The sequence below is a fragment of the Anolis sagrei genome, chromosome 2, assembly GCF_037176765.1.
Source record: "Anolis sagrei isolate rAnoSag1 chromosome 2, rAnoSag1.mat, whole genome shotgun sequence".
NCBI lineage: Eukaryota > Metazoa > Chordata > Lepidosauria > Squamata > Dactyloidae > Anolis > Anolis sagrei.
In genome coordinates, this window is record NC_090022.1 from 62,510,512 (window position 1) to 62,525,147 (window position 14,636).

At 40.3% G+C, this 14,636-nt stretch overlaps 1 protein-coding gene across 1 annotated transcript in view; it reads left to right on the forward strand.

The window, feature by feature from the left end:
• Window positions 1-6,290: 6,290 nt before the first annotated feature.
• The window catches only part of PTPDC1 (protein tyrosine phosphatase domain containing 1), a 39,834-nt gene continuing 31,488 nt past the window's right edge, over window positions 6,291-14,636 (forward strand). The window contains exon 1 of the mRNA XM_060766000.2: window positions 6,291-6,428. The gene's annotated coding sequence lies outside the window, so the exon portion shown is untranslated. The remainder of the gene's footprint in view (window positions 6,429-14,636) is intronic.

Below are 14,636 nucleotides of genomic sequence, written 5' to 3' on the forward strand. Positions count from 1 at the left end.
AAAGCATATGGTTACTGCTGTACATGAACTGTAAACAACATTCGGTACTGATTTTGTTTAAAACCTATTTGAGATGACATTTAAGCTAACATGCAGAGAGACAATGGCTTTCTACAGCTGCCCACCTCTGTAAAGCATGCTGAGTGATCACATAATTAACTGTTGACAGTGTTGCCTTGCAACACGAAGCAGGAATGAAATGCAGCAAACATAAAGTGGTAGGCTGATTTAATACACACCTTTGGTAGAACAAAGCAGGAGAAATTAGGCATTTTAGATCATAAAATATGACTGCTCTGTACACTCTTTATCTGTAATTTTACATCGGTGCTAGCTGTCCCTCCCACAGAATATGTTCTAGGGAAAGTGTGTGGGACAAGTCTTCTCCAGATGTTATGAGTTACAATAACTACAATTCCTTATCAATTGTAATGGTGGATGGAGCTCATGGAAACGGAAAATATCTGAAAGGTAATGGGCCCCCCCACCTATTTTTGCAATCTATCTTAAATGGCTGGCAAGTTCATTCTGAATGTTACCCATCCTGATGTTGTCCTTGGAAAAAATACTTTCTTTGACTACAGTTCAAGGAATGCTATAGCCATTATGGCTACTGGGAAGTATAGCTGTAGTAAAAGAAAGCAATGTTTCCAACCTCTCTCACCATTTCCAGAAACCTGGGACAAACACGCTCAATTTGAAATACACCAAGCCAAGCTTAACTTGCCAAAGATCATCCTGTCTTTATTACTTATCTGGCTCTGAAACCACAGGTAAATATTCAAGTTTTGCCCTACTGTGAACTATGATTAATCTATATATTTAAAAAATAAACGCAACATAACATAGTGTTAATTAAGTCTTCAGATACTTCAATGAAAGGAAAATAAAATAACTGGGTGTATGCTCAGTCTTCTGCCATTCTCCAAACTCTGAAAACTGGACTATAGCAGTATAACAATGTTATTAAAAATATTAAAATATGGACGACTTGTTACCAATTAGCTTCAACCTTAGTTAACAAAGCACTGCTGCATTTGGATAACGATAATTCATAAGAAGTCTTGTTGAAAGCACAATGGATTTTGGAAGAGTCATCAAAGCTTTTGGTGTTGGATTCAAAAGTTATGAAGTGCCAAAGTTGTAATTTTAGGAAATGTGACTCATAAAATGAACATAGTTTATCTATATATTTGATTTATATCTTGCCATTCTCCTATATACAGGACCCAAAGCTACAGAATAATGAATTATGATTAACCTATATATTTAGGTTAGTTACCTGCCTTCTTCTGAAAAGAGAACAGAAGAGGGTGAAAAGGTACAGCTACATCAGGATCTTTAATTCATAGATCAATCTTTTGTGAAAAAGCATAGGCCAAATATATTGTAAATTTATTAGAGAGCTGCAATTAAATTGGAGATCACAAGTCATTTCTGTTGTCTTGTTATAGGCTGCTGACTAGCCTTCCTGTTTAGTTCCATTCTCAGTTTAATCATAAACAAGACAGCTATTGTATAAATGTGTTATGTACCTATGTAAACATGGTAAGTGAAAAGCTTCTAGTGAGAAACAATGCTATCTCTGGGAAAACTGAATTCAAGTAGGTAAAGTGTAAAGATATAATTATCTCTTGTGGCAAGGTAAAGGAAAACAGTTGGAAGGGGTTGCACTATTTTCATATATAGCTCTAGAATTAATTATAAAATTTGGTTGACGTTATTTTTTAGCATAGAAAAAGAATATGTAGATTCTGTGTGCCTTATTTATCAGGTAGTGACAGTAGTTGTTTCTAAAGCAGTGATAATACCATAACGCATTGGTCTCTTAAGCATCACTCATTCTGAAAGCAAATTCTGGATCTGGCTGGATCTACAATGTTACATAATGAAATTTGGAACTGCATTATATGGCAGTGTAAATGGGGCCTCATATAATGCACTTTAACTGCATTGTATGTGTCTACACTGAATATAATGCAGTTCCAAATTTCATTATATGAGATTGTAGATCCAGCCCAAGAGACCAGGATTCAAATCCCCACTTGGACATGGAAAACTACTGGGTAACTTAGACAAATCACATTTTCCTAGCCTTAGAGAAAGGCAATGGCAACCACCCTCTGAACCAATGTTGCCAAGAAATCACCATGACAGGTAAACAGCATGTTACACTATTCTGATTGGAAGCACATCATTTAAGATGCTGAGAAAGACTTGTTTGTTCTGTTGCTTGCTCTGCAGTAAAACATAAGATAAGGATAATGTAAATAAAAGCACGGAGGGAAATAATGTCCATTATTCTTCTCCTCTTTTTCTTGATCGTGTGGATGGGACTTCATGGATTTTGGGGTCCCAGTAAAGTGTAATAATTCATCCCACTTGGGTCTTGTCAGCATGTACTGTGTAGTGAAAGCATGAATTGAACCAGTGATCTTAATTGTAATTGATGCAATAAAGAAAGCAGTGTTCGTTCTTTATGTCTTGCATTGACATGGCATTGCAGTGGAACAATCGAGTTATTCACTGTTCCTGTTTTCTGTCCTTAGAAGGCCTTAAAGCATAATGTGGCACAATGGAAATCTACTCCCTCTCTCTGTTTTGACCTGCTTGGGCCAAGTACAAGAATAAATTCTGCTGGAGAGAAGAGGAGGCAGAAAAAAGGTTTGCCATTCTTTTCATACTCAGGAGTGTTGGGTACATTCCTATATGTTCCTGAATCATAATGTTCTTGGCTCATAAGAGCTGACCATTATATTTACTGTATTTCTTCAATTCTAAGACATACCTTTTGCTCATATAAACATCTTAGACTCAATATAAAATCCAGATAATCTGCTTTGAACCGGATTATATGGCAGTGTAGACTCATATAATCCAGTTCAAAGCAGATATTGATGACAGCCACACAGCCATAAAATGTTAAAATTAAACAAAACAAAAACAAACCCACAACAGATCTGCCAAATCAGACTAAGTTAATTTAATCCAGTTAATTTTGTTCTATCAAAGTCCTCCACCACTCAGAAATGGACAAACTAACACTATTGTAAATCCATAAGGAGGCCATAAAGCAAGAGTGGATAGCTGTGACTTTCCAATGTGTTGGGGCTGCAAATCTAATAAACCTGAATATGCCGAATAGGGCTAATGAAAGCTGTAGACCAGAAAAGTATATGGAGGGCCACAATTGCCTGCACTTGGCATAAACCAAATCTGCAGAACTTGTGGCCCTTGTCCTGATGCTTTCTACTTACAATGCCTATTTCCTGTTGTAGTCCAATAATATTTGAGGGCTCTCAGTCCCCATTTTTGGCATAACTGCTTTCTACTGGCAATTTTCAAGAGATATGTCAATTAGTCCTTTTCCTTATAGAAAGAAAGAAGCAGTCTAGCAGCACCTTAAGAGTTACTCATTTTTTCTGTTTGTTTGTTTTGTTCTGTTAGAAATGTAATACAATGGTCTGGTTGCCCCTGACACGATAAATAAAATAAATATTTTTTCCTGCATACATTTTTTAAAAATTCAAAGAATTGATTTCATTCTCGTGATGTCAAAACTATGGAGCTCACAGCTTCCATAATGAGTTTCTCTAATATTTTTGGAAAGCCTTCCAAAGTCATGGTGATATTACATCAACTCATGATTGTGGTGGTAGTGACATCTGGCCCTCTCTCCTAACTTATGGGGAGGTTGTATTTAAACATGGAGCACTTTCACTTCATGTGTAAACGTGCATCATTGGATATCAAAATTAGGATTTTCCATACCATTGTACTTCCACTTTCTACATATGGTGGTAAAGGCTGGACAATGAAGAAAGCTGACAGGAAGATAATCCAGAGCTTTCCACACTATGTATCGGAACACACTGAATAATGTGTCAGCTGCAATGTGTAGACATGTTGTGCAAATGTCATGAGAAACCTCTGATTCTATGTGAAAAAAGCAATAAATCATTTAATTTAAAAATATAAATGAAAGATTTTCAGGAGTTATGTTGTGCCCTCATACAACGTGTATGTATTTGTATCTCTTATAAGAAGTTGGTTTAACCTCCAGTTTGCTAGTAAAACAGAATTACTGTGTCGTGAAATGATGCATATCTAAAAAGCGTGTCACTAACATGAAATGTTCGCAAAGCTTTGCGTTCATCTACTTATTTTAAACATGGTGCTGGAGAAGAGTTCTGCAGATACCTCAGACTGGCCAAAAGACAAATAATTGGATCTAAAGTATTTTTATTATATTTATTTATATCCCACCTTTTCTCTCTATATGGACTCAAAGCAGCTCACAACTAAAAGCATTTCAGTACAACTTAAAATATACTAATATTAAAACAGTAATAAACAACATTAATATTAAAACATACTAGGTTAAAACCACAGAAGCATATAAAACCACATCACCATAAGCACAGCAGGCCTTGTTGGTTTCAAACACCCTTATTTTTAAAAGCCTGCCTGAATAGAAAGGTTTTAGCCTGCTGCCGGAACGACAGCGGGGAGGGGACATGAAGAAGGAAGTTCCAGAGTCGAGGGGCAGCCACCAAGAAGGCCCTCTTCTCTTATTTCCACTAACTGAGCTTGGGAAGGAGGTGGGACCAAGAGAAGGGCCTCTCCTGAAGATATCAGGGCCTGGGTTGGTTTGTACAAGGGGATGCAGTCAGCCAAATAGCCTCGACATGAACCATCTAGGGGAGTGATTCTCAGCCTGTGAGTCCCCAGGTGTTTTGGCCTACAACTCCCAGAAATCCCAGCCAGTTTACCAGCTGTTAGGATTTCTGGGAGTTGAAAGCCAACAAATCTGGGGACCCACAGGTTGAGAGCCCCTTGTCTGGGACTTTAAAGGTCATAACCAGCACTTTGAATTGTGCCTGGCAGGCCCGTAGCCAGGATTTTGTTTCGGGGGGGGGGGCGCTAAATTTTTTTCAGGGGGGGTTTCAGGGGGGGCTGAGTTTTGGGGGGGGGGGGCTGAGTCTGAGTGAAAGAGGGTCTAGCCTAGCAAACCTTTTGTATAATTACCCCAATACCCCCATGCATATGGGATATATTGAGTATGGTGATCAGATCATGATATGAATAAACATAACAGTTTAAATAATGCACCAGTAAGGCCTTTTCGCGAACCACCATGAGATTTTCGGCTACATACCTGGTGCCTGGAAACAGCCTGGCAGCCAGTGGAGCTGCTGCAACAGGGGAGTTGTCCACTACTTGTAGTCACAGAAACAAAAATGACTTACACTGAGAGGTGTTAGTCTGGCTCAGAATCCAAAGGGATCTGTGGTGGAGGCTCCTTCTTTGGAGGCTTTTAAACAGCGACTGGATGGCCATCTGTCAGGGGTGCTTTGAATGCGATTTTCCTGCTTCTTGGCAGGGGGATGGACTGGATGGCCCACGAGGTCTCTTCCAAGTCTATGATTCTTGTGGCACCCCTGAAACTGAGTGAAAGAATCCGGTAGTGTTGGAGGATGACCAAAAGGATAAACATGTCTGAAAACCATACAGTGTGAAGAGCAGCTTAGGGAGCTGGGTATGTTTAGTCTATAGAGGAAGAAGTTAAGAGGTGGAATGACAACTATGTTTACATATTTGGGCAGAAGCCAAGCCCTATGAGGAGTGGCTTAGGGAGCTGGGTATGTTTAGCTTTGGAGAAAAGGAGGCTGAGAGAAGGGAGACAATGAAAGCCAGGTTTAAATATTTGAAAGGATGTGACATTGGGGGGGGGGGGGGTTGTTTTCTGATACTTAACAGAACATAGAGTAGGCATGGGCAAGCTTGGGCCCTCCAGGTGTTTTGGACTTCAACTCCCACAATTCCTAACTGCCTACCGGCACTTAGGAATTGTGGGAGTTAAAGTTCAAAACACCTGGAGGGCCTAAGCTTGCCCATGCCTGACATAGAAGAGACACCACCCAGTGGTTCTCAATCTGGGGTCCCCAGATGTTTTTGGCCTACAACTCCCAGAAATCCCAGCCAGTTTACCAGCTGTTAGGATTTCTGGGAGTTGAAGGCCAAAAACATCTGGGGACCCCAGGTTGAGAACCACTGAGTCCTAAACATTAGGACAGTAAGAGCTGTTTAACCGTGGCATGTGCTCCTTGGCTGGACTGGGTGACCCTCGGGGCCCCTTCCCACTCTGGGCTCCTACAGCACCCGCAGAAGCGCGCGCCTCCGCCCTTGGCCGCTTTCCTTTTTCCCGCCCAACGGCCGCAGTTCAAAGCCGGGCGGGCGGTTGGTTGGCGCAGGCGCAGTACCGCCTCCTCTCTCGCGGCGCTCCCCCCGCCCAGTTCCCTCCTGGAAGGCGGGCCCGCTCCGCCTCCCGCGGGGCCTTCCCCAATGCCGGCCGGCCCGGCTTCGAGAGGAGGCTCAGGAGCCGCTGCGGCGTCAGATGGGTTTGCCCAGGAGCCGGCGGTGACGAGGTGGGTGCCTTCCCGTCGCCTCCCCTCTCCCAAGAGCTGGCTCCTCCTCGGCTGCCTTTCCTGCCCCCCCCCCCCTCGAAGTAGCCCTGCCTCGCCATCTTCCCGCCTCGCTCACTCGCTCTCTCTCTCTCGCGCGCAGGCTCACGAGCCCCTCCTCTCCTTCCCGCTCGCGCCCCTCACGAGGCCTCCAAACACGGCCCTCCGCGTCTCCATGACAACCGCCCGCCCGCCGTTCCCACCAAAAGGCAGCCTCCCTCCCCTGTACTTCTTTGACGCGCCCCTGCTCTGAGGGATGCGATGGCTTCAGTTACTCGCCCAACGGGGCATCTGTGGGCACTCCTCTTTCAGCCCCTCCCCCACTGGACAGAAGTCGAAGTCTCCTAATTGCGGGATAATTAACACTTAGGCTAATTCCCCACTTAGGAGGGAGTGAGGCTGCTTCAGGTCCTGCCCTGCAACGAATTGCTGAACGAGGAAAGAACATCTGGGCAGGCAGAGAAGAAGGGCTTGTTTATTTCACATCAGAGAGTTCTGTGCATGTTTATGGAGAAGAGGTGTGGGTTCTTTGTATTGTTTGCAAAACTTACATGGGTGAAAGTGAACTCAAAATCCAAGTATGTGGAGAAGGGAGCCTCTTCTGACTTATTTCCAGCTTTTCGGAAAACTGCTTCTATCCCTCAGCCATTAAACCCCAAGTGCCCTTAAAGCAGTGGTTCTCAACCTGTGGGTCCCCAGGTGTTTTGGCCCACAACTTCCAGAAACCTCAACCAGTTCGCCAGCTGTTAGGATTTCTGGGAGTTGAAGGCCAAAACATCTGGGAACCCACAGGTTGAGAACCACTGAGGTAAGAGCATACTCCTTTGATGAAAGGTGCAAGATTTTTTTTCATACAGTTACCAATTGCAGAAACAATTTTACCACCATTGCATCTGGGGACCCACAGGTTGTGAACCACAGCCTTAGAGGAAAACGTTTAACATTTTGAGTCCCCTTTAGGAGAGGAAAGCAGGATAATAATAATAATAATAATAATAATAATAATACAACATCCATCTGAATAAATATAGCCAAGAAAACTCTACAATGGGGTTCATGGTTCTTCTCTCAACTTAAATTCCATCTCCTTTTATTAATATGCAAGGGTTGATCTTAACCAGGATGATTAAGTGTTGGATGCAGGGGTGCTTGCCACCAAGGGTCCTCCTCTGAGGATGGAGGTGTGTCAACCAGTTCTGGAAGGGGCTACACTCCCCCTGAAAGACTGTGTTTGCAGATTGGGAGTGCTCCTGGCTCCCCCTCTCCAAATGTCGGCCCAGGTAGATGCGAGGGCCATGAGTTCTCATTACCAGCTTTGGCTGATAAGCCAGCCATGCCCCTTCCTAGATTTGGAGGGCCTGAAGATAGTAGTGCATGCACTGGAAACCTCAAGGTTGGACTTCTGCAATGCGCTTTAACACTGAACTACCCATGTACCAAGTTCCAAAACTCCAGCTGGTTCAAAATACATCAGCTAGCTTGGTTACAGGAACATCTAGGAGTGAGCATATCACACCTATCCTTAAGTCACTCCACTGGCTGCGAGTTAGTTTCTAGGCAAAGTACAAGGTGTTGGTTTGTACCTTTAAAGCCCTACATGGTTTAGGTCCAGGTTACCTTTTTCTTTTCTTTTCTTTTTCCTTTATTTGATACATCCCAACAATTAACAAAATTATGCCATACAGGACTTATTTCAGTATACATTATTCCAAAAGTGAATACTCCTTAAATGACATTTTATACATTTCTTAGTTATGTATCGCCCATCACCCCTGCCCTCCCCTCATTTCCCACCCCCCACACACACCCCTGGAACAGCAATTCTAAATGATGTCATTGCATCAATTTAACCGTGTGGAAAGCCTGGTTCAAAATGCTATATCTGTCATCTCCGTCTATTTTGTCAATTAGCACAGACCATTTCTTGAGCCAGTCTTGTTCTATTTGACTATTTATGAACTTGTTTTTCCTTTGATTGATAAAATCATTAATTATATATTCTGATAGATAAGTCCACCAGGTTTCCAAATCCCATTTTGTATCATCTCTCCATCTCCGGGCTATCGTGGCCTGTGTTGCAGCTGTCATGTATTTTAGGATTTCTGTCCAAGTATTGTTATCATCCTTTACCTTGATTGTGAGGGACATAAATCTGGCTTTATCCCACATTAATTCTTTCCCTATTATATCTTCCATTACAGATCTTATTTTACCATAATTGTTCTGAATATTTCTACAATCCCACCACTTGTGGGAGAATGAACCTATCTCCCCACAGTTGTGCCAACATTTGTTTGAGATATTCCCCATTATGTGTGCTAATTGGGTCCAGGTTACCTAAAGAAGCGCCTTCTCCTATACAATCCACCCCACACACTTTGGTCTTCTGGAGGGTATTTGCTCCAACCAGCCAGAACCTGACTGGCAACTACCAGCCAGAGGACCTTTTCATCGGCCACCCTACAACTGGGGAAAAGCCTGCTGACAGAACTCTGACGGTTAAATGAGCTGTAGGAATTTAAAAACCATGTAAAGACCTGTCTCTTCCAGCAGGCCTACCCAGATAATCTTTAAACATTAATTTTAAGTATCCTTTATTTGATCTCTGTTTATTATGTTTTGGTATGTATTTTGTAGAGATACATTTTGGTGTGTAACTTTTATGGAGATACATTTTAGTGTGCGTGTTTGTAGTGTTTTTGCTGTGCTTATGTGTTTTAGTTGTTTTGTAACCCGCCATGAGGCGAAGTTGGTATGAAATTCAATTTTTATTATGTTATTGTTGTTGTTGTTGTTGTTATTATTATTCCAAGGATTTAGAAAATATCATGTAGGAGTAAAATTTGTTAATGTAGTCTTCTAAACATCTAAAATACTCACCATGAGTTAGCGTGGTATAGTTGGTTAAACTAGTACTTTACTCTGGGAGTAAATGTCCATGAAGCTAACTTTTATTTAATGCAGCTCTGTGAATGAACTCAGAGGAGTGGGAAATCTCTTCTGAATAATCTTGCAAACAAATCCTGTTGATAGGTTAGAGACAACATGAAAGCACAAAACATGGATCACTGAATAAAACAACTCCTGAGGTATTCTGTTATCAATAGGCTTACTCAGATCTTACAAAGTCAGAGTTGTGGTTTCCTAGATTGGGTATCCACCATTAATGTGGGTTTTCCTCTTTCCCCTTGCACTCACAAAATCAAAGTGCCTTTAGAGCAGTGGCTCCCAATGTTTGGTCCTCCAGTTGTTTTGAACTTCAACTCCCAGAAAGACCAGAGCTTACAAGCTGTTCAGAATTGTGGGAGTGGAAGTCCAAAACACCTGGAGGACCAGAGGTTGGGAGCAAAATGTTTTTGCTTGTCATAGAAATAAGGATTGGTGATAAAGCTTCAGTGGAGATATGTTTTCTCCATGATAACACAGGAGTGAATTTCCTTTCTTAGGAGTGGATTTCCTCTCACTTTCTGTTCTATCACCTCTATTTGTAACTTGGAGTCATATGTAATTTGGATGTTTGTAAACCGGGGACTGTCTGTATAACTCTTCTGTGAATAAATCTAGCCATGAAAACACTCATGCTGTGCTGAAGGCACATGACACCAGAAATATCAAAGTCATGTATTCAGATATTCTGTTTTATTAGTTAGATTTACACTCTGTCTTTTCTCCAGTGAATTGAGAACAGCTCTTCCCAACTTTATGTAATCTTGTGAGATAGATTAGGCTAAGAGAGTGTGATTTGGCCAAGATCACCTAGTGACTTTCATGACCAAGTTAAGGCTTGAATCTGGATCTCCAATGTTCAAAATGGGGGGAGGGGGGGTTAAGGAAAAAGGTTGATTAGCTAGTCTAGCACATATTGCCAGAGGTATTGTGGAAAATAACTGTAATCGTTGCCATTTATTTAACCTTTACAATCCATATAGTTATAGAAATGATAAGAAAAATATTGCTATTACAATTTAACATTGTATATTAACTACAAATTCTATCTTTCCTTACAAAATATTCAAGGTAACTAAAAATAGAATACATGGAAATAACCGATTAGTTTAAGATCAAGCATAATGAGCATAGTGAAAACATGCCAGGTAAAACATTTAGACAACAGCAACCAGATAGAAAACTAATTAAAAACAATATACAAATCAAAATGCAGAGCAAGATAAATTGGCTCAGAAAGTTTTGCATGTTTTTAAAAAACAGCTTGTACCTTTTGGAAGAAAGACCTTAGTAGTATTAATATCTGGGCAAGTCCATTGAGGAAAAAACCCATAGGCCTGCCAGTGTACATCAGTGGTGGGCAAAAGAAAAAGGTCTCTCTCCAGTTTGGGCAGGTTTTTACAAAGAAAAGTAGTCCTTTAATAAGCTTGGTCCGAGGCTGTTTGGATGGCTTGGGAACACATATGCATTCTAAAATATTATCTATAGCCATAGGTTTGGTGTCTGTGTTTTGGGCCTAATTGGATGCAGAATTAAGGTGCTGAAATTTCTGAAAATATTAGAGTTTCTAAAAGAAAAGTTAAAAGTGATTTTTGAAAGGAAAACCGCTTTTATAAAGAAACGAAAGATTCAAGTTGGATTACTTATCAGTTCTAAATGTTTCATAACTCTAAGCTTTATGTGTTAGAGTTTGCCTTCCTAAACACTTTAAAAGATGCTAACTAGTTATGTCATTTTCCCCTGGCAATAAAACCTTGTAACTTCAATAGTGATTCTGCTAAGATTAAGTCTCATTTCAGTGAGAGAATTAAACATGCACTTCACCCTCTTTTTGAGAAGTATTAGACTTGATTGTATCTAATGTGGATTTAATTATACTATGTTTGGTGTTTCCATTGATTAGTTAAGAGTTAAGAGTGATTCTCCAATAGTTTAGTGGCTGCATTGTTCTGATTAAGAATCACAGAAATATTGTTTTTATGCAAAATGAGGAGTTGTGACTTGAAATACAATCTCTTGAATAAGCAGGTATGACTTTGTTTAATCACTTTTTATGCCCCATCCTTGTTTTGCACATATATACATATGTAGATATACATATGTGAGTTTTGAGCAGTGAATACTGTTCTTCTTGTTTTTTTTAATCCAGTTTTCTTTCACAGAGTATTTTAAGTATTTGTGTGTGTGTGTGTGTGTGTGAGAGAGAGAGAGAGAGAGAGAGATTTAAATTAGAGAATTACAGTGCATAATAATATGTTAATTTAGAGATTTCTTTAAAATAAGTGTCTGTATAATTGGTTAATTTGAAAGATTTATGCATCTCCGCTTTTGGTCTCTGCTTCAATTTCCCACTTTTATGATCACAACAACATTTTCTATTTTAATTAAAAAAATAACAAAAATGATTAGCTCACATGCTGATGATGTGAACTTTTTTTTTCTTTTGCACCGTTCCCTTGACTCTTAGTACTTAGAATGAGTAACTTGTTTCTAGGAGGTTTACAGTCCAGCTAATAAAAATAGGCGCCAGGCCTGTGGAGTAATTAATCCCAAGATAGTATATACAACTAAACCAAGTGCTTAGAATTGCTTTTGAGGCAATTTTCTTTACATTATTTTGTCATCAATAGTTTCTGTAAAGTCCTCTGTGGTAATCCTATGTGTTGAGTAGCAGGGGAATATATAAATGAGGCAATACTTAGTTGTCAGAAGAGACTGTCACCATGAATGTATGTACAGCTTATTTCTGAAGTACACTGTCAGCAATTTTTTTCAGGTTTAAAAAGCTGCACTTGTTCATTTTTTGTCTCCATTTAAAATTTGTGTAGCTGCTTCAAAAGGAATGGCTATTTTTCTCTTTCAGTTACTGCTCCAGATGCACCATATTTTCATACAAAACAGTTTATCTAAATTGTTCAGCAGTTAAAATTATTGGCCCTATCTTGTCCAACTATGGGTCCTTTTATTTTATTCAGTTTATGAACTGCATGGTACACAAAGTTGTCATGTGATGTACATAATGATAGTAGAATGTAACATAAAAGCAATACAATCCAATTAAATCTAAGGGCTGAAAAAGCAGAAGCAAAATAAAACTTACAAAAATGGAGAATCAAGGGCACAATTTCTAAAAATCGTATACAAGGAAAGAGAAGAGCTGTAGTAACACAATTTTTAGGCATACAGTAAATTTAAAAGTCTGAGAGCACAGGGTGTTTTGTCACAGGTGGATAAGTCAATAAAATAGGAATCCAGCAGACCAGTTTATGAATAGTGTTCCATAATCTACTGAAAAGACCTAAAGAGTAGCAGTCTACCAGAAATTATAATTATAATTATTATTATTACTTTTATTTGTACCCCGCTAGCATCTCCCAAGGGACTCGATGCAGCTTACAACAGGCCGAAGCCACAGAACAACAATACAGCAATACAATACAAAAGCAAGTTAAAACAGTTAAGCAAGTAAACAAAACAATAACAATACATCAGACAATTATTAAAACTGGGCCAGCCAGAGTAGTGGGTACAGGATTAAAAGTAGTGGGTACAGGATTAAAAGAAATTATTATGCAGAATATTTGATGATCATATGGCGCAGATAGACACATGTAAGAAGAGATGATTTTTCAGAAATTGTAAAAAGCAACACTTTGATTTAAGCCTGGCAACAAACATGTGTAGATGTATAACTTAGATCTCATGAGCATAATAACTGCATTATTTTTTTCTCAGCCTGCATGTGGATATATGTGTATCCTCCTAAATTCAGTTAAACAAATAGCCTTTCTTATGCTGGCCATCTATACTCCTGTTGGATAGCATGTGTCCCTGCGAAGGTACATGGGTAATTGCCTTAGCCCTCACATGTACTCCCTCTGCCATTCTGATAATCTCTGCAGATATGCATTGTCTCCTGGAAGTGTTTACATTTCTGGAAATGGCATGTGAGTGCTTGGATACGGGCTCTTTGCAGATGAGCAAGAGCTTGTGCAAAAAGTCTTCAGCAACACTGTCTTTTGCTTCATGGGGTGGGGATGGGGTTGAAATGGCACTTGGAGTGGAAGTCAGGTAAGTAGCCATTCTTGGAGCTGGTGGGTTTATCCACATTATGGGGAGCAATGGGAGGTTTTAATCATATTGGTCTGGTCAGATGAGAAACAGGTTGACAATTTTGTATGCTTCAATCCATGTTCTTTGCCATTATGGATGTACATTGCTCAAACATGAAGAAGAATGACACCGTCATGAGGAGGGCCATCCCCATGGAAAAAAAAAGTCGTATAGATGTTTGCAACCCATTGTGTATATCAGTTTACAGTCCTCCAGTTTGGCTGTGGTTGCTCAACAGCTGCCTGTCTATGGAATGCTTCTACCTCGGACCATTTTCCTGGGAAACGCTTGAGAGGTGTGTATTTTAATGGCAACATTGCCATAGATTCATATATTATTTGCGAGATTTACAGAAATTTGAATATTTACATAAGTTTTCTATCCCTTTCCCCATTTCTCTGTGAGATGTACCCAATAATTGAATATTCGCATAAGTTGCCTTTTTGCTTCCTCCCACTTTTCTCTGTGAAGTACAGCCAATTGCTGTATGAAAATCTGTGCTGTATTAAGTTACCATTTTTCTTCCCTACCTTCTTTTTCTCTTGCAGATAGTGGATGACTTTTGTGCATTAGCATTTCCGCAGCGAGTGGAAGTTGATGGGTGCCATTGCCCGAAATTTTCTCTGATCAAAGAAGGCAGAGAATGCATTAGCAGGAAGCACAGGGGACTGTGGATCATGCAGGGATCTTTATGGACATGGATGTTGGTTAGATCGGGAAAAATCATGATACCCAAGTGATCAGGAAGTCTGCAACATATGAGATCATGCAGGTGTTGGGTTTTGTTCCTGGCAACCCAGTGATAACTTGAGATGGGGAGCAGGTTGGCCCACTACTACTTGATTGGACATACACAAAAAATGACTGATGAAGCCTTTTCTGGATGCCCTGATAGACCATAAGGAAACACTCAGTCACTGCCTAAATCGTGTGAAGAACGTAGTAAAAAGGGCATTTGAAAGCCCAGTGGTGATGCTGATGTTGGAGCCTGAATAAGAGAATGCCCCCTTTATAATAACTGCTTGTGCCATCTTGCATAACATCTGTAGGATGAGGGGCAGGTTCTCAAAAATATTCCAGGACATGTATAAGAATCTGTGCTGAATACTCTGG